Raw genomic sequence first — 23,586 nt, 5'->3', positions numbered from 1 at the left:
GCACTTGAGGAATACGTGTTAGATTGTTGCATTTGACATCCTAAGTCGATGATAGAAAAATCAAAAGAAACAAGTTGTCCAAACACACTCTTTTATTCCCTCTTTATAAATCATGACATACAACGTCCTTTACTTTACCTTTACAAGTACAATAATACTAGTATATTTTAATATTTTTTTATTTATACCTTTGAAATATTATAAGATTTTGAAAAGACCAAATTAGTTGCAGCCTCGGTGGTAAGTTTTGTTTTAAGACTCTTCTTTATCTTCTTCATCTAACATGACAATCTGTATATAGAAATTACAATGAATGAGAAAACATAAAGCCCAAAATGTTTAGAGATTAATAATCAAATATACCTAAATTACCCCTTCGCACAAGGCAAGGTCAATGTTGTTAGCAACTTTGAATAAGCGACCTCGAAGGACAACTTGGGAAGTTCCTTTAGGAATGGAGTTGAGGACCACAACAACAGCTAGGCTACTTCCATCTACCACCTTCACTTTCAGGTGAGGGTACCTCTTTATGAAAATTTCACCATTTCTATTCAGTTGCTCTTCCTGAAAATATACATTTGAAATAAACCATAACTATGATTTAACCTTCAACATTGATACAAGGTGATGGGTGAATTCTTTTTAGATCTTTTCGTCCATAATCCTGTAATTTCTTACAAACCATTCTGCGATAAGTTTGCAGGATATTACCAGTTAAGAATAGGTTATGCATTTTTTTCATAGATAAAAAATTATCTTTTGAGTTTTAACACAAAGGAAAACGATTGTCTTATTTTAATTAGCAGTGACTTTTGAGGTGAAGATTGATAAAAATTAAATAGGCAAGTAAATGCTGAAATTTTAATTAGCAAGTAAATGAAATATACAATTGGATAAAAATGATAAATAGAGATTAATTACTATTAATTATTTTAATATAGCAAGTAAACAGAGAAAAAATAGAAAAAATGTCAAAAATTTAAGAAAAATAGAAATGAAGGCCTTAGAAGTATGCCACACCAGTATACTTCTAAGTTTCCTCACAATGTCCTTTACCTTTTTGAGTACAATGATATCAGTATATTTCAATAAATTTTTGATTTATACCTTTGAAACATTATAAGATTTTGAAAAAAACTAAATTAGTTGCAGCCTTGAGGGTAAGCTTTGCTTTAAGTCTCTTCTTATCTTCTTCATCAAACATGACAACCTGTATATAGATATTACAATGAATGAGAGAACATAAATCCAACAATATTTGGAGATTAATAGTCAAAGATACTTGAATTCCCCCTTCACACAAGGCAAGGGCAAAGTTGTTAGCAACTTTGGATAAGTGACTTCAAAGGACAACTTGGGAAGATCCTTTAGGAATGGAGTTGAAGACCACAACAACAGCTAGGCTACTTCCATCTACCACTTTCACTTTCAGGTGAGGATACCTCTTTATGAAAATTTCACTATTCCTATTCAATTGCTCTTCCTAAAAACATACATTTGAAATAAATCATAACTATGAGTTAACCTTCAACACTGATACAAGGTGATGGGTGAATTCTTTTTAGATCTTTTCATCCATAATCCTGTAATTGCTTACAAACCACTCTGCGATCAGTTTGCAGGATATTACCAGTTAAGAATAGGTCATGTATTTTTTTCATAGATAAAAAGTTGTCTTTTGAGTTTTAACACAAAGGAAAACGGTTGTCTTCTTTTAATTAGCAGTGACTTTTAAGGTGAATATTAATGAAAATTAAATAGGCAAGTAAATGCTGAAATTTTAATAAGCAATTAAATGGAATATACAACTGGATAAAAATGATAAACAGAGATTAATTACTATTAATTATTTTAATATAGCAAGTAAATAGAGAAAAAATAGAAAAAATATCAAAAATTTGAAAAAAAAATAGGAATGGAGGCCTTAGAAGTATGCAAATCAACATACTTCTGAGTCTCCTTACAATGTCCTTTACCTTCCAAGTACAATGATATCAGTATATTTTAATATATTTTTTATTTATACCTTTGAAACATTATAAGATTTTGAAAAGACCAAATTAGTTGCAGCCTCGGGGGTAAGCTTTGCTTTAAGTCTCTTGTTATCTTCTTCATTTAACATGACAACCTGTATACAGACATTAAAATGAATGAGAGAACATAAAGCCAAAAATGTTTGGAGATTAATAGTCAAATATACCTGAATTCCCCAATCGCACAAGGCAAGGGTAATGTTGTAAGCCACTTTGGATAAGCGACCTCGAAGGACAACTTGGGAAGTTCCTTTAAGAATGGAGTTGAGGACCATAACAACAATTAGGCTACTTCTATCTACCACCTTCACTTTCAGGTGAGGGTACCTCTTTATGAAAATTTCACCTTTCTTATTCAGTTGCTCTTCCTGAAAACATACATTTGAAATAAACCATAACTATCAGTTAACCCTCAAAATTGATACAAAGTGATGGGTGAATTCTTTTTAGATCTTTTTGTCCATAATCCTGTAATTGCTTACAAACCATTTTGCAATAAGTTTGTAGGATATTACCAGTTAAGAATAGGTTATGCATTTTTCTCATAGATAAAAAATTGTCTTTTGAGTTTTAACACAAAGGAAAATGATTGTCTTCTTTTAATTAGTAGTGACTTTTTAGGTGAATATTAATGAAAATTAAATAGGCAAGTAAATGTAAAATTTTAATAAGCAAGTAATTGGAATATACAACTCGCTAAAAATGCTAAATGGAGATTAATTGCTATTAATTATTTTAATATAGCAAGTAAATAGAGAAAAAATGTCAAAAATTTGAGAAAAAAGAAAAATGGGAATGGAGGCCTTAGAAGTGTAACACCCCATATTCAAGTACATATATTGGCGTATTTAAGTACGTGTATTGATCTTATTTATATGGAATTTATTTTATTTTATTTTATTTATACCGGAATTTGCCCGTCGATGGTTCCATACGAAGGTTATTGAATAAGCTTTCCAACGATATAAAGATTTACAAAAACGGATAGGTTTCGGATATAATCGAGCACGTTCAAAACTATAAAATGGTGGCCGGGATATTGGGAATAGTAAATGTGCAGGAAAATTTCCTGCACACAAACTACTGAGGCCAGCCATTTTTTTGGATCAACTTTGAACGATCATAACTCCCTTAATATAATGAACTGGGAGAGCTGCCACCTATGAAAAGAAAGAACTTTGAGTCTTCTTTCCAATTCAATTGGTTTCATCCAAATCCGACATCTAAGTAATGAGTTATACTCGTTTTACTTCAGCCTCTCAAAACAGATTTTTAGGGTCAATTTCAAACGATCATAACTCCTTGTACAGGACGAACTGGGTGGCCTACTTTATATTAAATGAAAGCCCTTTGAATTATCTTTCCAAATATACCAATTTCACCCAAATCAGATATCGAAGCAAAGAGTTATGGTTGATTCACTTTAGCCTATCAAAACAGTCCACCATGGACAGATTCGGATTTACTTAAATTTTAAGGGCAATATGGTCATTTTCCATCACCTCATGGACGAAAATTGGTCATTATATACATATACTTAGCCTCGTATCCATCATTTATCATCCAAATTATTGAAGAATAAGAAACCCTAGCCTAAGTTCAACTCCAATTATCTTGTGATTCAACCGTAGAAGATCCAAATTGATTCCATAGTTGTGTTCACCGTCTCGAGGGCTTCGAAAAGCACCCCTTATTTGTGCCAACAGGACTTCGAAATCAAAAGGGCCATTTTATGGTAAGGATGTAAATTATATTGGTGTTATTTATATGGATATGTATATATATATGCATGTGAGCATAAGAAGTATGTTATTTGATTGTTGTTGAAAGATGATTGGAAATGATGTTGGATTATTCTTGTGCATAGTTGGATTATGTTGAATTGTGAAGGGATTTGGTGTGATGATGTGGTATTGAAATGATGATTATATATATATATACACATAAACCGATTGTTCAAGTTGGTTTTTGGAATGCTTTGCAAATATTGGTTGTATGGAATTATGGAAGAGAATTGTGGTGTTGGGTTGCTAATACTAGATGCCAAATATTTTATTGTAGATAAGTGATTTGTAAAGGCGGGAAGTTGTGTTGAATTAATATCCGAATCTACAACGAGGTATGTAAAGCATACTCTAACGATGTTCTTTGGCATGAAAACACCAATGTTCCATCAAGTAAGATTCCGAGGTTGTCCAAAAACATGTATTGTTCTACATTACCAACGAATTTGTTTCCATTATATAAAGTGTCAAAATGTTTCATTGATATACCGAAAGGCTCCTATTTCATTGTTGTGATATTGATGATTCCGAAACACATTATTGATGTACCAATGAGTCTTTATTACATCGTTATTGTATAGAAAGTCTATTACTTGGTTCCTATTGATGTATCATTATTCCAAAGGTACTATATTGGCATGAACACTAATGTAATAATCTCAAAAGTTTTTGAACTAAGTTATTGGAAAGATCTCTTATGTGTGTTACTTGATATACGTGTGGGTGGTAGCTCAGGGGCTTAAGCCTAGCATGGGCCGATCCCGATATTTGATATGATTACAGTTGATATGTACTGGGGGCAGCCTAATGGTCACAGTACGGTACAGTATTGATTATTGTTAGGTGGTTGGAGGTTCGGGAGGAGGAGGTAATAGCGAATGATAATTGTAAAGAATGAAATGAACGAATGTAAACCGTTCCACAAATGTGTTTGAATTCAAGAACCCAATTCAGATTAATGATAAGATAATGTACATGATCCTAAAAGTGTTTATGAAGTGTGGTTCACTTCTATTATGATTTATTCACTTGCGTCTGATTTTCTTGATCCCCCATACCACATATGATTATTTACAGCTTTACATACTCAGTACATATTTCGTACTAACGTCCCTCGCGGGGGACCTGCATTTCATGCTGCAGGCACAGGTGCTTCAGCTCATTCACAGCATAAATAAGAGCCAGGTCATACAGCTATTGTTGGTGAGCTCCAGTTTGCTTCGGAGCTTTTCGAGTCGGTCCCTTATGTTTTGTTATTGTACAGGAGTCATGTGTGGGCGGGGGTTTGTCCCGACCCTAGTTATGTCATGTATATCCTAGAGGCTTTGTAGACATAAGGAAGGGTAAAATCATGGAAGTTTATATAGTGATGTTATATTTGTATATGTGGTGGCCCCGACGGCCAAGTATTATATATATTTATATTTGTGCGTGTTGTGCTGATACAGGTAATTAGACCCTTCTATATGCAATGAAGTGCTGTCCAAATTTTTGGTGACATGTAAGTGAAAGTACAGGTATTTGAACGGGTTCTCCTGGGCCTTCTCGGCTTCGGGTGCCAGTCCGGCCGGATGGGATTTTGGGGCGTGACAAGAAGAATGCCACATTAGCATACTTCTAAGTCTTTTATATACAAACAATTTATTCATCTTCTATTAATAATGACTTCTTCACTGCAACAGTTCCTATGTTTCCTACCACCACTGTCACCCCTGAGCCATCAGAACCACCAGATCAGTCAACTAATATAGAGGAGGACCCGATAGAAAAAGCAACAACATTTAAGAATGTACTACTAAACAAGCCATCTTTCCTAAACCAAAACTACTCCTATTAGTGGAAAGTATCACAGCTGATAGAGAGGAAGAAAGAAACACAATTGCACTATCGTATGAGGAAAAATACAGAATCTACCAACCATGGAGGAATTCCATAATTCTTAAATTATTTGAAAAAAAACTAGCCCATCAATACCTCAAAAGTAAATTAAAAGAACTATGGAAACCTTCTGATCCATTAATACTCACAGATCTGGGGTATGACTACTACACAACGAAATTTGAATTGCTGAGAAATAACCTAAAAGTGTTAGATGGTGGGCCGTGGTTTGTAACAGGAGGATTCCTCTCAGTGAAGAGATGGGAACCCAATTTTATCCCTGAAAAGGCCACCCTCACCCATACAACGGTCTTGGTTTATCTTCCCTAACTATCCATGAAATTCTATGATAAATACATACTTCAAAGAGTTGGGAGAAAATTGGGGCAACTGCTAAAAATTTATGCATGTACATCGTCTGCACTAAGAGGAAGGTATGCGAGAATATGCATACAAGTACCCATTAAAGTTTCGATAAAAACAAAAGTCATGATTGGTTCTCACGTGCAAAAGGTGGTGTACGAGGGTAAAGGGATACTTTGCACTTTGTGCGTAAGAATTGGACACACACAAAAATTTTGTGCTTAATCCAATCCAGTCCAAACATCTTCAGATATGCCGTCGATTTCATCAATGAAAAAGGAAGAAAACGAATATCAATTATTCACCTTTCCAAAAAGATGAGGCTCTACCAAAATGGAAAGGGTCCAATCAAACATTCAAGCACCCGCTCACAGGTAAAGAGTTTTGACACCAATCCAGGTAAGTCCTTTAACCCTCCTTCAAATAAAACCACCGATAACAACTCTCCAACTGTCAAAAAAATGCTAATACAAAGCCCAGTAATGGAGACGGTGGGGTCACTACTAATGTGCCCATATAACCCACAATAGACAAAAGGCCTATAAGACCCTAAAACCACCGGGCTATTTGGAAAGCTGATAAAAAGCTAATAATAATAATAAATACTTCCCAAAAAATCCCATTAACTACCATGGGTCAACTAAGGCCCGCACTTACCCTCAACCTCACCATGAAGAACCTACGGAGGAATCCATGCCAATTTCTTTGAAATGGATTAAATCCTCCTCACCAGAAAATAATCATCATGCTCAGCCTACAGATATGACTCTTAGAGTCAAATCAATTTACTCCTCAACTAACCTCCCTTTAATTAACCATACATGGCCGAAAATCCTTTCTGCACCCCAACAGTACTTCACTGGGAAAGACTCTCAAAATGGAAAATTCCCACAATGCCACACCCAACCAACAACTACTAGAACCTCTCTACTTTATGACCATTCCAATGGAGCTGAACCGCCACCCAACTTCGTGGATGGAGAAAACCTTAGAGGGGAAGTGGATCCAACTCTGACTATCAGTGGGCAACCAACCGATAGCTATTTTTCTCCAAGACCAAGATTACCAAGCCTAGATAGCATGAGAAATCATGGATCAATCTATGGAGGGGCTAAGGAAGTAGGTCTGGCAAGAGACCTTTCGAATAACCCAGCTACCCGAATACCAGAATCTGAGCATACTGGAGGAGTTAAGCTCACTCATGACTCAGACCTTCCAGAGCATGCCCTTCTTTCCAACTATTCCATACCTAAGGAGAAACCAAACTCTGAACCTCACTCAATGGCTCCCACTTTCCCTCTAGTAGTTCCTGACGTCAGAGTTAGAGGTAGGATACCGAGGCGCAGGAAGAGCCTTACTTCTAAAAACATGTATCAAAACAACAAAGAGATGGAGTCCTTACTCTTGGCGATCTAAGCCAAGAGCTCTTCTTACTAGAAAGAACCCTTCACAAAAGTTTCAACGAGCCCTACAGCTTAGCTATTATAACTCACTTGTCGGAGAAGATGAAGATCTTCTTACTGATAGTTAGGATTGTGACCAAACAAACACCAACAATAGTAATACTAACTCTACAAATAATGCGGACATAACCATCCTCCTCGAAGGGGAAGGGGAAAAGATCGCTATTCACCCATCCAACAACCTAGGAATGCTGAAATTCATAATTTGGAACACGAGAGGGGCGAATAGTGCTAGTTTTCATCGGCAATGCTAGGCCATAGTTGAAAGACTTGATAGGTTCCTGGGAAATAACCTCTAGATAACCCATTATCCAAAGGTCACAGTCACTTACCTACCAAGGACCAATTCTGACCACTCGCTCTTGCTCATTAATGTCACTAGCCACTGACAGAACCTCTTCCCCCACTCTTTTTAGTTTTAAGCCCATATAATGCAATCACTATTCCTTCAAAACCTTGATAGTCCACTGTTTCAATAATACTCATAGTCTTTTCCATACAATTAATAAGTTTCAGAGAGAAACCAAATCTTAGAACACCAATGTATTTAGTAACATCTTACAAAAACTTAAAAAATTGTCGACTAGACTAGATGGTATCTAAAAGCTTAAAAACTATCACCATAGCACCTTTCTCCACAATCTTGAAATAAACTACTAGAGGAATAACAGCTTATCCTTTAATGTGAAGAGGACTTTTGGGAAACCAAATCTAGAATTCTTTTGCTCAGTGAGGGAGATGCCAATACTAAGTTCTTCTACACGTCTACCCTTAACAGAAGAATATAAAACAAAATCCCCACCCTTCATGATAACTCTTGAAACCATATCCAAGGGACTGAAGAGATCACCAACCATATCACCGATTTCTTCAAAAATCTATAACCTCTGAGCACTACTGTTCCAAAAAAAGTAACCCTGTTATAGGAGATACTTCCATTCTGCCAGAGACCATTAAAGACAAACTGGCAAGTCCTTTAAGAGATAGTAAAATCCTCAAAGCTCTTCATTCCTTCTACCCTATGAAAGCCCCTGGGCTTGATGACCTTCACCCCCTTTTCTTTCAAAAGTATTGGCCCACAATAGGGCGGAAAACAATAAACTTTTGCCACAATACCTTTAGAAATAAAAAAATCCTAAAAGAAGCTAGCACTATTTTTTTTGTCTAATTCCCAAATGCCCCAATGCTACCTCAATAAGAAATTATAGACCCATAGATCTCTGTAACTTCTCCTATAAACTCATTACCTTGATTATTGTGAATAGGATCAAACCTTTTTTTGACCTCCCTATTGGCCCTTCCCAAGCCAGATTTCTTGCCAATAGAAGAGCGACTGATAATGTTATTATTATCCAGGAGTACATTACCCACTTTTGAAAGGATAAAAGGTAAGAAAGCCAACATGATCTTGAAAATAGATCTTGATAAAGCCTTGATAGACTGGAATGGTCTTTCATTAGGGACACCCTCTTGTAATTTAACTTTCCTCAGGATCTCATTGGCCTCATAAGATTTTGTGTTACCACTTCTTCTATTTTCATTCTTATTAATGAGAAACCCTCTCTGTACTTTGATCCCACCATAGGCATTAGGTAGGGAGACCCCATCTCTCTCTACCTCTTTATCTTGTGTATGGAGAGATTTTTATGAGTCATCAATAGAGTTGTCCAACAGAAAAAATGGAAACCCATAAGTATCACTACTGGAGGGAAAAAAACTAAGTTGTGCCACTCTTTTAAGTTGGAGGCAAGCTTAAAAATTATCAGGATTCACATACTACAAGAAGCCTCTGATCTTCTCCAAGATATTTTGAAAGCATGCTAAGGTAACAAAACACAATCAATTATATCCATATGGCTAAGGAAGTAATGATACTCAATCTACCTTTAATTTTTTTTTGTGGTTCTGATCAGGTCAATAGCAGTAGACCTAATCGAAACCACAAACAACAAGGCATGGGATGCAATTTAAAATACAGAAAATACCGCCTTCGCTTAGATTTCTTATTTTAATTATAGCTGTTCTTGGGGTAAGTTTTCTTGACTTAATATACATCATTTCAATCCTTGGTGCTCGAAAAACTGCTTTCTTAGTGTTCTATTATTTTCTATGTAGGTGATCACCCCGACCACATTATCTAGTCGCAGCTCCCTAAAATAGTGCCTAGTTGTACTATTTTTCTTTGAGAGAGATGACAAATAAATTTTTATTTTTGGATACACTTTCATATTTGTACTTGACTCAGATTTCTTGTGTTCGGAGTTAATTTCATCGGCTAGATTCGCCACAAATTCTCTCCTATCCTATGTTTCCTCTTCAATTAATTCTTAGATGATATAATCTTCACCAACTCCCCTTTCCCCACATAGGTATTCTCCTACTGTACCTTTTGGCATATAATCATCACCCTGAGCAACCCAACCATATAAATTTGGGCTAGAGCAATAACTATATTGATTTTCATTCTTGGTTAAAGCAGTGAAAGGCTCTAAAAACCCTCTCAGAGTTCGATGCACCCTAAAAGTTAGTCCAATCGCTATCGAATCTTTTTACAATGCCATCAAAACTTGATCACTTCATAAAGCTTGACACAGATATGAATAACAACCGTCATTAAATCTTAACAGGGTATCACAACCATATTCGTGGTCTCTCAGCCTTATCAGTTTGGACCTATAAAACTTATTTATAATTACAAATATCTTGTTTGAATGATCAATGCGTAATTGGTAAAAAACAACATTCACAAAATCAGTGTACTCTATGTGTGTTTTCACGATAACATTATCACTAATACATACCTCCCACATATGAAGAGGTTCTATCTGTAAGTAATTTATTCCTCTGAACCCATCTTTACTGTAGTAGCCTCTTGTGTTAGTCGGGAAAAAGTTGATCAACATTTATTTTCTTATATCTACAAATAAGAGAAAAATAATTGATGTCAAACAAGAGAAGAATAGAAAGAACATTATCCATTTGTTGCAACATACTACCTATCTGTTGCAACAGGCTCCGCATCTAGTGCAACAACTTTCCATCTGTTTAACAGATTGTAAATCTGTTATAACAGATATAGAGCCTGTTGCAACAAATGTGGAGTCTATTACAACAAATGTGTAAACTAATGGAATACATCAAACCAACCTTACTAGTGGTTTGATTTGTTCCAACAGTTGATCCGTCTGTTGCAATATCAACAACAAAGAAACAATATTAACAATAACATCAACAAAAAAAATCATTTGTTCCAACACCATCAACAACACCACAAAACAAATTCCAACAACACCAACCCCATCAACAATATCAATAACAGCATCAATAATAAAGAAACAAACAAAGTACATACAAAAAAATGATACTACCAACAAGGCTTTTAAACTTCTCCCAATAGACGACTTTTTTTGCATATTTTAATAAAAATAATGGTTCATTCATTCAAGAATTAAAATTAATCTTTTCTTCAAATTTTGTAAATAAATATGATATAGGTAAAGGGTAATTAAATAAAAAACAGATGTAAATAACTAATTTAAATAACTTGCAAAGAAGAAGATGAGAATGAAAGAGCAATAGTGAACCATACTTGCAATGTCAAAAGCAAAGGGATCAAAACAACAATTTCAATCGAGAAAAAATATAGATCAGTTGAGATCTGAAAGGATTTTTATGAGAAAGAGGAGAGAAAAGAGAGAAAAAAGGAGACAGTTATAATAACCCTAAAGAGGAGAGAAAGAAAAAGAAGATAGATGAATAAATTTAGGGCTGAAAGAGAGATAATTCTAAAGATAGGTTTAAAAATTCATTAATATCCATTAATAACTTGAGGGGCATGAGGAAGATGGGTGACATTGAAAAGACAAGATAAGACTACTCAAGGAGGAGATTTTTGAGTTATCCAAGAAATATTTTTTGCCGCCTTAGTAGTATTATATCTTTCTTCTTTCGGACAGAAGATTGCTTTAAAATTTAACAAAAAAAGATTTTCAAATAGATATGTCATCTGCTGCAACAGATATCAATATCTATTTGAAAATTTCCAATAGCTCAGTCATCTGTCGCAATAGAAGCAAATATCTAGTTGATAATTAAATTAGATAGGTAATCTGTTGCAACAGATCTCAATATCTATTTAAAAATTTCCAACAACTCAATCATCCGTTGCAACAGTGTTCTTTGTAATTGATTTAGCTAGAACTAGGGATGAGTACATAGGGTCTACAATAATTTTAGTTGAGTCTTTGTAATTGCATGATGTTGGTATTGCGTTCCTTCCAACCCAAGTCGTCGATCGATCACTTTGAGCTGAAATGATTCATACTAATTTAATATTAAACTAATACCTAAATTGATTTAGCTAGAACTAAGGATGAGTACATAGGGTCAACTATAACTTCAATTGGGTCTTTCCAATTGCATGATGTTGGTATTGTGTTCCTCCCAACCCGAGTCGTCGATCGATCACTCTGAGTTGAAACGATTTATATTAACTTAATGTTAAGCTAATATCTAAATTGATTTAGCTAGAAATAGGGATGAGTAGATTGGGTCAACTACAAGTTCAGTTGAGTCTTTGCAATTGCATGATGTTGGTATTGTGTTTCTCCCGACCCGAGTCATCGATCAATCACTCTAAGTTAAAATGATTCATATTAACTTAATGTTAAGCTAATACCTAAATTGATTTAGCTAGAACTAGGGATGAGTACATAGGGTCAACTACAACTTCAGTTGAGTGATTGGAATTGCATGATGTTGGTATTGCATTCCTTCCGACTCGAGTCATAGATCGATCACTCTGAATTAAAATAATTCATATCTTTTGAAATTTAAAAAAATAATTAAGATCAATTCAGACCAAATTAACAATTTCAAAACTTGCCATTCTTTTTCAAAAATATAAATCAACCCGTATAAATCATCCATTTGTGGGAAAAATATTTTATCATTTCAAATCTTGAATTCTCACTCTTTTTTTTCTCTCTCAATAATACAGACAACAAATACTAAATATATTGCTCAACCTTTCAAAATAGATCGATTTTTTTTCTATTTCCGACCATATAGTTGTTATTTTCGACTTTATTCTCGCTTGTATCCATCGTTTTTTCGTCTTCACAGGTAAAAGAGTTTGAGAAGAGTTCTACATTGTTCTTCATTATAAAAATTAGGTATTTTTAGTTAATAATGAAAAAGAAGATTTTTAGTTGTATTATCTCCGAGAATGGAGTTTTGATGCTTAAAACGTAGGAAGAACTTGAGAAAACCCTAATTTTTATTACAGTGTTTCATTGACTGTCGTGGTATTATTGGATAGTGTTTGTGGTGTTGTTGGTGGTGTCGGTATTGGTGGTCTTGGTGGTGGTTTAGGTGGTCTTACTGTTGGTACTGGTGGCATTGGTGGTGGTGGTGGCGGTCGCGGTCTTGGTGGCCTTAGTGCAGGTATTGGTGGAATTGGTGGTGGTGGTGGTATTGGTATTGGTGGCATTGGTGGTGGTGATGGTGGTGGTAGTGTTGGTGGTCTGGTGGCATTGGTAGCGGTGTTGGTGGTGGGCTTGGTGGTCCATTTGTTGCAACAGGTGGAACATCTGTTGGGAGCTATTAAATAGGTCTTCAAATAGATTCCCCACTTGTTCCAACTGATGGGTTATCCGTTGGAGTATTTATTTGTAACGTGGCGTATAATAGTTTATTGAAATTTGTCTTACCTTTTTTTAAAAAAATTATGCAGACAAAAAAAATTATGCAGACATCGAATGTAATGTATTTTTTTTATTTTTATGTTGTTTGTAGTTAAAAGATGTCTCCCAAAAGAAAAGAACTGAAAGTGGATCCACGTCGAACCACCCAACAAAAAAAGCTAGAGTAAAGATGGATTCAGAGGAACTTCCTAACAATCTCACTCAGGAAAAAATAAAGCTGGGGAAAGTTATGAAAAAAGAGGCAGAGAAGGGTATATAAAGGCTGGTGAGGAAAAGAAAAGTGGGGAGGAAGAAGAAGATAAACAAGATGATAATGCATCACCAATGGGGCGTGAATTAAGATTGAAATCCCAGCATGAGGCTGCCAAAACTATTAGTATTGACAGGTTTTAAGTTGCGATGCCGATAGATGACCCTACATAACTAACTGGTGATCTTGTACTTAAATGTCAGTTGAGGAAACCTTTTGATGACTTTTGGAATATTATGAAGAAAGAAAAAATAGATGAACTTTTTAAGAAGAGCTGATTTGGATGCTTTCTTGAGCTGCCTAAGGACCACACTGCCCATTTCCAAATAAGCTGGTATATGGTCTTCTCAAGCACAGGATCAAGTATGTAGGGGAAGATAAAGATTCAATGGAGGGGGGAAAAAGATGGATGAAATCTGGGTCAACTACTGTGGCATGCCAGTTTGTTTTAGCTTGAAAGAGTTTGTCATAGTGACAGACTTGAGATGTGATCGTCCAAAAGAACCTCTCATCAAGGAAACATCCCGCGAAAGGTCCAAGGCAAGTAGAATAGTCAAACCACCACTATCAAATAGACGGAAGGCATTGTCCAAACAACCACCCACCAAAACTAATAAACGTAAGGAAAAAACAGATGGGTTATTGGAGATTGCTGGACATAGCTACAAAGTGGCAGATTTAATAGGAGATCTCAAGGATAAAACCATACCAAAGCTGTACAGGGAGAAATTGTGCTTAGTTTGGTTTGCCCATTCCATTATATTGGCAAGAGACGCCAAGAAAGTCATAAAAAATGATTTGTTAGCGCTTGCTGAAGATTTTAAGAAATTCAACGATTATTCTTGGGGATACAACAGATAAAAATTGACTATCAAATATTTATTGACAAAGCTATCTCCAAAGACGATCACATTCTACGGCTTTCCTTGGGATTTTATGGTAAATTAATCACTATTTGTTTACTCATCTATTATTTTATATTGAATAATTACTATGACTTTTTTTGCTTGCTTTCTGTTTACATATTTTAGGCTTGGGCATTTGAAGCCATTCCTCCCCTTCGAAAGTAGGTCAAGATTATCCGTATGAGGTTCCCCATCCAAGGATCCTTAGGTGGTTGGCTGCAAAGAGCAGCACAAGAATTAAAGAGGTTGATCTCTTTAACCCTCCAGATGATGTAGTACGTCTTAGTTCAAGTAAACTAATTTGACTCAAAGAAAGATATTGAAACAGATGTGTCATCTGTTGCGATAGATGGGTCATCTGTTGCAATAGATTATCCATCTACTAGAACTGGTGCAACAGATGGGTAATCTGTTGCGACAGACGATTGATATTTCATAATAAATTAACTATTTGTTGCTCTAGTTCTTTAAACTCGACTTAATAGATTACCTATCTACTCAAATTATGCGATAAATGGGTAATTTGATGCAACATATTGTTAATCTGTTATGACATACAGATCAGCTATTGCGACATATAGATTATCTTTTGCATAGGTTGACTGTATTAACATGTAACCCAACTGATAAATTATTATTATATGATTTAAATATAGCTGTCTTTTTTATAGGTTGTGCTTCCTTAGATCGTGCCTACTGAGCAGGAGTTGGGGATAACTTCCTTTATTAATCTAGGCCTTGTTGATACAATAGTGGACCCAACGGTAGAGTTAATAAAGAAGGAATTGGCTGGAGCAACAGACGTAAGAAGAGCAGTTAGGCAAGGTTAGCCTAATGTTGAAGCTCTTCATGACTAACCTACTGCAACAGATCTGGGTGCTTCTTCTAGAGGTGTTTCTGGTGGAGTTGTTGATGCTGGTGGTAGCCATCCTGATGCTGATGCTATTGCTAGTCATGATGATAAGCATGTTGATGCTCAAGAAAATATAAATACATTTGAAATAACCCCTTACACAGGTCCCTCTTACCCTTACACCGATCCCTTCCACCCTTACAGTGGTCCCTCTCACCCCCCTTCACCCTCATGTTCTCATTGCAAATACAAAGTGTATAAGGACATATAAGATAAACTCTTTGAAAATTAGAGGCTATCACTGAAGCTGCCGAGGAATTAAAATCCAAGAAGGGTGTCATACTATCTAAAAAGGTGAGGGAGTCATACACTCCTACAGTGGCGGTTAGGAGGAAGAAAAGAAAAATTAGCCAAATAGTCTCCAGTCTGGAAACTAAAAAATTGCAAATCCTCCCTCTCCAAAATTTATTAAAGTTCAGGGGCCACTGAAGAAGGTGGATATATATGTGAGACTTGGCGACGAAGAGAGGAAGGAACTACGAAAGCCCACGTATGCCAAGAAGAAGAAATCTGCACAAGAATACACTATGCATATGTTTGACGCCCAAGACTTCAAGAGTATGACAAATATGCATGAGTGGTATGTGGACAAGGTAAGTTTACTTTTCCTAACCTGGCATTCTAATCTACTCTATGAAAAAGAAGCTACGCAATAAATGTGTAATTTATTGCAACATCTAGGTATTCTAGAGCAACTGGTGGTGGTTCTATTGTAACAGATTAAGCATCTATTACATAAGTTGCGTTAGTTGGGTAATCTGTGAACAAATTCAGAGAACCCTCTGCAACAAATGGACCATCCGTTGCATCTTTTCACTATGTTTTTCTTCTTTATAATTACTAACCTATTTAAAAATTATCTTCTTATATCACAGTATGTTGATGAAATTCTCTGCCTCATGAGGGGCAGACGATTAGTGTACCCGAATGCTTATGATGCTGCCGATAGAATAGTGGACCTCAGCTTCTACAACAATTTCAAGAATAGGTACAATGGTCTCACTAGCCTAGCTAAAACTCTTGATGGCTTGGGATTTGATTGGTTAGTTTCTACGTACAAGTGGAATGAAGATATAATTAACTATGTTAGAGAGAAGAGGATATATCCACACGGCAAGAGATGGACCAAGAAAAAGAGAATTCTTGCAGTCATGAACGTGAAAGTCATATATTTTCTCATTGTTGAGATACTTCTCAAGGAGAAAAAGATTAAGGTTTATGACTGTAACTTACCTGTCTTTGACGACTATAATTTTTTTTACCCAAATGCAGCCACTATTGGAGTTGCTCCCCAGCTTTTTGAGGCAGAGTAAACTGATGGATCATTTGCCAGCGGAAGTGTTGAATAAGAAAGCATGGGATTTTGAAGGTCGAAACAAGGACACGGACCTTAAAAAAAATAAAACCAGTGTCGTGTGCGGGCCATACGCGCTTACATACATCAAATGTTTACTGACCGGCACAGAACTAGACGATTTGTGCGACACCTTTGTGGAAAAGATACAAGAGGTATGGGCTTATGAAGTACTAACTAGATGTTTGAAGTCTGTGTATAAAGAAGATGTACAAAGACAAACACTATAATAAGTTTTATTTCAAATCACTTCACTTTACATGTAGTGACAATTTTTTATATTTGACAAAAGTTGAATATTTTATAATGCAATAAATTATCTATCTGCTGCAACAGATAGTATATCTGTTGAGATAGATTGATTTTCTGTTGTAATGGGTTGGTCATCTGTTGCATTATACAGATGTTTTTCAGTCTATCTGTCGCAACAAATATATAATTTCCTGTAACATATAGTCTACCTATTGCAACTGATAGATGATCTATTGGAATAAATCAAAATAATAGGAAGACCAGTTTGATAATTTCCAATAAAAGACATACATATTGCAACATATGCCTAAATCTATTTGATAATTTCCAACAGATATGTCGTCTGTTGCAACAGATGTATTATCTGTTGTGATATTTGAATCTAGTATTTCATTTCAATTAATAAGTTCAAAATTAAGGATTAAATTACATTCATAGACAACACAAAATAAATCTAAGTCTTCAGAAATTACATGAAATAACTCAACAAATAAATGAAATGTACAAAAATTATTATGGGTACAAATTATCTACTCTACAAATAAATCAACAATTTGACCTTTGGTGCCAACAATTCACAAGGAGAGGTTATTACTTTGACAAACTCAAGTTATAAAGATCTACTCAATATGGATAAGTTGTTCTTTATCCGAGGCTATGGAATTTGGTTTTGGTCGTCGTGGATCTTTAATGTTGCTTGCGTATGATTTTTGTAACGACCCAAGATCCCATCCCGAGACGTCACACGGTGCTTATGACCCCGAAGGACCACAAGCTAACCCTTTTCTAATATCTGTACCTGTACACTGCTTAGTATCTGAAATAAATGCGGAAACTCGACATAAGGTTCAACACATCTATACATACTCAAAACTGAAAATTGAATACTAATACATCTATCTGAGAAGCCTCTAAACTCTCTGAACTGTGGAGTTGATGGGATATGTCCACAACTAACTCCATCTACTGAAAATAACAAGGTTTGATGCAATAATAGTAAACTGAGATTCATCCTCGAAAGAAAAGGACTCACTGCTGTGATTACTGCTGTTGACTGGGACTGAACTGCCGAGGAAACTCTGGATCCTGTGCCTCTGAATCTATGGTTCCAAATGAAACACCATAGTGCAAATGCGTTAGTATAGAAATGTACTGAGTATGTAGACGGGGTAAGGCTAAATGTAAGGGCTCATGTGTGCACAATATCTAAACTGAATAATCATGAAAATACCATATGAGAACACATACATAATTATATAGACCATAAACACAATCATCGTAACTCTAGATGTGAAAACTCGGATACCACTTTACTGCAGACTGAACTCACTACTGACACTGAGATACTGAATCACCGACTCATCTGATACTGATAACTGAGGATCTGGATGTACTTACATCAAGGACTGAATTCTGAGCTTTCAAATTTTGACTGATAGGATTAGAGATCAACCTCTCTAACGGATGATTTCAGAAACTATTATCAATGATAAGAAATATGAATATATCTGAATCTGACAACAAGGATACTCAATAGAATCTGAGACTATGAATCAAACCTGTCTGGTGGCTTATCTCCGAATATGATAACACATAACTATATATAAGACCAAGTCTATCTGATGGGATGGTCTATGAATCAATGGAACTATCTGAGTTCCTCATAATGATAGATGACTATATTTAACAGTCCTGATTTCTGAAGATTTATACTAAAATTGAGACTGATTCTAAAATTGAAACTGAAACTATAGGAAGTAGTTACTTAACCGACATGCCCTGACCTACCACAGGTGGGGTCCAACCTGTAACCCCAGTTGGAAGGATGTCAATATCATTCCACGGGTAAAGACCTCTCTCTGGTCAATTCTCTCTAACGGATGACCCTTACCAAGCAGTCAACCTAAGGCAATATAATAGTCAAATACTCTCTCTCTAGAGGTGACAACCTATTCCTGAGGGTGACTCCTGTATCATACGCTGGCTATGCAGTTATGGAGGTCAGGGATTACTACTAACAACTCTGACCTCTCTTGCTGACGGGAGGAGCCGTCATTTCTTCCCTCGCTCGATGCTAGTTTCTACTCCCAACAGAAAAACTCTGGCTGAAGTCTTAACTGAACATAAATGAACTAAATCTGATACTGATCATGTTTCTTAAAAGATCTGACTGAGCTACGGGAGATCACTTAGTTCCATATCTGACGGAAATGGTATTAAATCACGGTATATGACTGACGATACAGAGCTTGAATAGATTATTTGGTTACTTTCGAGATTAGAATTAAACACTTGCATACTATTAGATCTGAGCTAATTATAGGACTGAGGCTAGATTACTACTGATATGGAGATTACAGAGATAACTGAGATTAATGAGCTTTCTTAAGTTCTGCAATTGTCCGAGGATACAGAGTTCTATAGTTTACTGAGTTCTGAGAATCACGGCTCGACTGGAATTGTCGTAAAACTGACACGGGCTCTAGACAGCAGCTAAGTTGTCGGGTATAAATACCCTAGGACTCAATAACATAAAATAAAGCATAATCATTCCTCCATCATCATAACCATTCATTCATCATCATCATCACAATCATTCATTCATCATCACAGTCATTTATTCATCATTATTATCACAATCATTTATTCATCATCACAGTCATTCATTCATCATCATTATCATAATCATTCATTCATCATCACAGCCATTCATTCATCATCATTATCATTAAAGCATCTCTTCAAGTATTTAGGAAACATAACATACCTTCACCTTTACAATCATTAAGGCATCACGTCAAACATTTAGGAAACATCAACATATATTAGCGTAGGGAAACATACTACTAGATTATACTTCCTTTAACAAGGTCTTACCTCAAGTACTTCACACCTAAATCAGTCTTGACATCTATTTGGACATCACATGATTTGGGGAAAACTTCATACTATCATGTCTCAACTTACTTGCTAACCACTTGACATGTATTAAAAGCTTAGCATATATCAAAGAGCACATAATTGGAGAATTTACTACCATCACATCTCCACTTGTTCACTGAGGTCCTTTAACAAACACTAGACATGCATGGGTTCATCTTATTTGGGGATTTCCCACTATCATGGAATAATTCATCTACTTGGGCATTTTATCAAACATCAGGCATGCATAAACTAACTCACAATTTGGGGTTTCATTTTCAACATACTACAATGGCCCTTTTATGCTTCACCTATGCTTTTTATCAAACCTATGAGGAACATGCTCACTTATTCAACCACTTCTACACCCAAATATCATGAACACATCACATAGAAAACAATGTAAGAAAGATTCATCACAAATATCACATGGATTCCATATATAAGGGTCAAATCTCATAAATCTTATAAGCAAACATGAATCAAAACTCAACATGAGCTGAAACATCAATTTAAACTCACATGAATCATTAACAACTCATAAACATAAAATCTTTGAGTTTTAGAAAAGGGTACTTGAGCTTTTTGGATGAAAAGGACCCAAGAATCAACATCTACATACCTTGGGAAGAATCTTTTCTTGAAGGCCTTTGGAAAGATTTCTTGATTTCTCTAGATCTTTCTTAATTTTTCTTGATTTTTGCTTGAAAAGAAAAGAGAGATTTTGATTTTGGAAACCCTAATTTTTTGGAAGTGGAAGAGAAATAAGGCTGAGGTCCCTTGGTCGGGTATTTATAGAGGCTAGGGAAAAGGGAAAAAGACTAAAAAGCCCTTGAAATTAAACTAAAAATTCTCCGATTTTACATGCTGGCGCGACGTGCCATAATCGCGCCAGTTCACTGGAATTTGGAAAATTGGGAAACTGCATGATGACGCGACGCAGTGGAAATCGCATTGCCCCTTGGTTATGAACTGGAACTATACCGCGATGCGGTGGAATCGTGAAGGTTCACTGGATTTTAAAAATTATCATTTTGGCTGGCTCCGCGACGTGCTAAGGTTCCAAGTGGCACACTATCTCACTAAAATAGCTCTAACTCTTCACCCGAGTATCTGATTTGGGCAAATTTGGTATCAATGAAAAACTTATTCAATGATCTACATGAAAAAAGTAGAAATTAGGGAAATTCCACATGATTCAAAGTATTTCGTACTTGGAAAGATATTTCTGAAACTTTTAAACTCGGATTTCTGCTTTACTGAATATACTCTAAGGCTCAGACTGGAAGAGGACTTTGCGGGGCATTATAATTTCCATGCTTTCACTTCTTTGTGTTTTCATAAAAGAGCAACATATCTTTTGTGGAGTAATCTGGCATCAAGTCCATCATTTGGTACTTATAATCCATCGCTCAAATACTCAGTGTAAGCGGCAACAAAAAGACCATAATCCCTGTGTTTTAAAAAAATGGATAATTCATATCTTGCAATTCATGTAAGCATTGTAAAATTTATGAAATTAAAATAAATCATGATACTTACAGGCTACCAATGAGTTGTTGAGCAATTCCTTCAACATATTCTACATCAAATGAATTACCCATTTTATCCCGGTATGCTTCAATTGTCAACCAATCAGTACGAATATTTTGATCTAAAAAGTCACTTATATCAAGGTAAGTAGGCAATATTTTGACCAGCTTTTGTATCTTAGACTCAGACGACGCCCAGAACATCTCCTTCGTGACATCGAGTTATAAACTCAGATGTGCCACTCTTTCATCACCACAATTGATTGGGTTGTACACTTCATCGATCAAATGTCAAGGTAAGTCAGCTGGAATATAAATATTTTGATGATGTTGATTAAGCTTGCCCTATTTCGAGAAAATTCCGACTATTGTTGACAAAACCTATCGTAGGCATTATTGATGTAAAATTTGTACAAATAATTGTCTGTCATGTATCTGTATTGTTCTTGTATTTGCAACTTAACCTTCTTTTGGAGGTAGTAAAAAATGACATCGATGTGCTGCACATATTATCAAATATTTTAGATTATGTGATAATAAAATTAATACACAAATGCAATTAAATCAAGTATTAATTAATAGTAATATGTATGACATTTAAACCTCATCATTCTAGCAAGTTTGGGGATGTGACCCTCGGTGAAGTCTCTTTAAGGACAGAAGCGCATCCAAACCTCATTCTTTTGAATTATTTGTCGAAATAGATAATACATATATGATCAGATGCATATGTAGGTAAGGACTATTTAGAGTTGGACATAGAATGCCTAATTTAAATTGAAATATACAACGATCTGGGAAATAAGATTTTTCTTTTCTTAAAAGAGAAAAAAATGACATCAAATAGAACTAATCCTTCGTTCCAGGATGTGCAACAACAAAGTCGAACATATTAAAATCAAGACTTGATTCATTCACTTTGTAGTGTTCATTATTTTATTTTCTACATGATTTATATGTGTTAATGTCATGGTTTTACAACAATAATTGTATAAATCAATATCTTTAAAGATGATTTATGTACCTGCCGATATGATGCTTTAACAGCCCATCGACAATCCATTCTGAATAGTCGTTGACCAACTTTGTTAGTTTTTTGGAGCCTCATCCGAGATGTTGAACCCTTCAAATGGGTAATTCTTTCGTTCTCCCAAACTGACAGACTCTATTTTTTCTTCTTTCATGAAAGTAGTTGATGGATTATCAACTACGATATTATGTTGTTCAGCAGTAGCTTCTACTGTGACATCCACCTGAAAAGACAAAATTATCAATGCTAATCACATATATACAATAGATTATCTATCTGTTGCATTAGATGGATCATCTGTTGAGGAAAATTCGAACAAGTAAAATAGGGTTGTACGATAATTTTAAATAGATGACCGATCTGTTGCAACATATGACTTATTTATTGGTACAAAGTAAAATAGTATGAATACCTGTTTGATTTGCTAAAATAGACGGACATATATTGTAACAGATAATGCATCTGATGCAACAGGTTAGATGATAGTTGCAACAGATGTATATATCTGTTTGATAATTTTCAGCAGATGTATCATCTGTTAAAATAGATATGTGTTTGTTTTTTTGTTGGAACAGATGATATACATTCACCTTCTTCAGCTCATACTGCTTTCCTGTGGCCCTTGTACATTGATCAAAGGTGCAAGACAAAGACAGAGAAGTTGCAATTTTGCTTTTTTCTATGCTTGATGATGTCTTGAAAATTTCTTCCCTTCTCATCTTAGCCACCTTAATCTCTAGTGGAGTGTACGGATGTGAAATCCTCTTTGATGAAATTGGAATGACACCTAATGAAACCCCTCTTAGGTGTCATTTCCTTTACAGAAGCAGTTAATGTATTAATAGCATTAATCACTCCATCATGTTTTGCCTTGCAGTATTGATATTTGCATGCTGAACATTCGCTAGAAGTGGCAAAATCTATATAACCAGTATGATTATAATTATAATTGTTTGTTATTTCAAAAACTATAAGAGGAGCATCATTAGCCCCAATAGCAGCACTACTACCGCTACCATCATTAACAACAACAAGTCTACCCTCTAAAATTATTTTTCTTGTGATGGTTGTTACTCCAAACAATTCCTTCTTTATTCTATCAATGACCTTAGGGTCCGATAAAGTTTGCACAAAATGTAAAGTAAGAAAAAATGACATCTTCAACTCTCGATTAGTCGGAACAAGTCATGGATGGACAATCT

Source organism: Capsicum annuum, chromosome 11 (genome assembly GCF_002878395.1).
Source record: "Capsicum annuum cultivar UCD-10X-F1 chromosome 11, UCD10Xv1.1, whole genome shotgun sequence".
Lineage (NCBI taxonomy): Eukaryota > Viridiplantae > Streptophyta > Magnoliopsida > Solanales > Solanaceae > Capsicum > Capsicum annuum.
Note: the sequence above shows the minus strand (reverse complement) of the source record.